Here is a 2,789-nt window from a genome sequence, read left to right as displayed (position 1 = left end):
GTAGTAATTTGTCTCGTTGAGGCCTCGGAACAGTGCTGTGGAAAGAACGATTTAGCCCTGTGTGGGTTGAGGGGGTTGAGGGATTACACACACACACACACACACACACACACACACACACACACACACACACACACACACACACACACACACACACACACATTTTTAAATTCATACATTCGTTATTTAAATAGAGACGAGACTCGACGTCCTCCTTTGTTAACAGAATCTCTTTGTGTGCATGCATATACATACAGCATTTTCCCCAAAGTGACATCACCCTACGCCATCCGCAGAAAAGTCGGACAATAAACACTTTTCTCCCCTAACACTTTTTTTATTTTATGTATTGCAGAAAATCCTGACGCTCGCGAACACGTACGAGTGGAGGAAACATTACTCCGTGTGGTGGTGTGGAATGGAGAACCTGTTGCCTGTAGTGTTTGTAGGTCAGCCTGTTGACCTGCACGTTGTGGTGTGGGTTTGGACACTCCGCTGATGACTATTTGATGGACGGACCACAGGCGATTCTTTCCTCCCACTCAACATTGGTATGTTTCCCTTACTGCTGCTACTACTGCTGCTGCTGTTGTTGTTGTTGTTGATGTTTCCCACCCTGCCTCCCTGCCTCCCTGCCTCCCTTCCAACCGAGGATCTGAGCAGTAAAGAAGGTGCTCATTCCTGCTTCACTCCAGTCCTGTTTGTTTGCTAATTGGAAGTAAACATATGCGAGATGCTGCTAGTGTGTGTGTGTGTGTGTGTGTGTGTGTGTGTGTGTGTGTGTGTGTGTGTGTGTGTGTGGAGGTATTTCTGCTGCTTACTATGCTGCCTTTACCTACGTGAACTCTTTTGTTGCTGATGATGTTATTGTTGTTATTTATTGGTGGGAGTAGTGATGGTGGTGGTAGTGCTATTGTTGTTATAAAAGTTATGCTGTTGCTTTTGCTATTCTTATTGTTAGTGTTGTTGTTTTTTTCTTCTGAGTATTAGTTTTCTTACTACTACTACTACTACTACTACTACTACTACTACTACTACTACTACTACTACTACTACTACTACTACTACTACTACTACTACTACTACTACCACCACCACCGCATTACCACTACCACTACCACTAGCACTTCTACGTCCACTACCATTGCTACTATTACTACTGCTACTATCCCCTCCATCAACGCCACTACCACTATCACTACCACTACCACTACTACTATACTACTACTACTATCCTCTCCACCACCGCCACCATAAAGCTGCGGTGTTCGTCAGTGTATCAGCGAGTCCATTGCTCTAGTTTTAGGTTATCGGGACGCGTCGATTGGTTGGCACAAATCCTCCATGCTAAGTGTCACTCACCCGCAACTTGTGCATGGAAGCTGGGAGGGTCAGGCACGTTTTTTTTTTTTTTTTATTCTATTTTTATTCTTTTTTATATAGAAATGGGAATACTCGAAAAAAAAGCGTGTAATACCATTCTAGACAGGGTTAGGCTCGAGGGAGGGCTGCAAATTGCAAAACCGATACGGTACACCGCTGTATGCCGGCGATTTGTTGCACTGAACGTAGGCTCATGTTTTGAAATGTTTTGAGACTTTCGTGGGGTTTGATTTCAATGGCCTTAAAGATGACAAGTCGTGCTCTCATATGCTGAATTCTCCCTTTGATGATGTGCAAACCTTGTTCCACTGTCACTTGAGTCATACATCCTTGAAAATTAATCCCTTTTTGAAATGTCCTTGGACTCTAGTATGTTTATTGTTAAAGAACATAAAAAAGACGAGTACCTATTTCCAGTGATGGTGCAGAAACCTTGTTGAACTATCGCTAGAATATTGAAAACACCTTTGAAAACCTAAGTCATCATCGCTTGTCTAGTAAAAGTAGTTCGAGACAAGACGTCCACAAGTTTGGCAATAAGGCCCTCAATACGATAATTGGGTAGGTTTTTATCTTGAACGAAGCAAAAGTTAATAAATTGCATTAAATATTACAGAAACTGGCAAAAAATAAAGAAAAAGTTAAATATTGCCTTCTTTGTTTCGTAATTAACTCTTTTTTTTTTTCTTCGTGATGGTAGTGGTTTGGTCCTTGTCTTGAGTCCCTTCTAGCTTCTGTCAGCTGCAGTCAATATGTATGCTGATTGACTCACAGAACAAGACCTCTTTCGGTTCGAGTCAGAGGTTCCATTTCCCCCACATACCACTGTTTTTATCATCGTGGTGGTCGTGAGGAGTACCAAGGACGAAGCTTTGTATTGCTGCCACCTTGTGAAAATAATTACCCACCACAGACGCAGTGAGGAGGAGCAAAAAAAGGTTCAGTAGACGAGCACTCCGACACAGAGAGATGGAGAGGGGTAACAATTTTATTACTTGCCATAATTAACGAACAAGGACAAGGGTGTTTACTTCTGACATCTTGCGAAAATAATTGCTTTCCGCATTCACAATTAAAAGTGACGAAAAAAAAAAAAAAACGAAGAAATAAAGTATAGTTATGGACCGCTGTGAAAATGAGGAAAGAAGAAAGGGCAAAATTGTAATTACGTGCAATAATTAATGGAAGGTTATTTCTTTCTTTGTCTATATTAGTCTCGTTATTTTCTGACAACATTTATCTTCATTAGTTCAGTAATGTATTATGAATTTAGCAATATGGTGTTAGATATTTCGTAGTTTTATCTTGATTATCTGTAACGAGTATTATGGAAGTTCTGAAGTTTTTAAGCATTCTTTCTCAATTTTGATGATAATTTAATTAAAACTATAAAACTGAAAACACTG

The sequence above is a fragment of the Portunus trituberculatus genome, chromosome 47 (genome assembly GCF_017591435.1).
Source record: "Portunus trituberculatus isolate SZX2019 chromosome 47, ASM1759143v1, whole genome shotgun sequence".
Taxonomy (NCBI): Eukaryota; Metazoa; Arthropoda; class Malacostraca; order Decapoda; family Portunidae; genus Portunus; species Portunus trituberculatus.
This window is presented reverse-complemented; position numbering follows the sequence as displayed.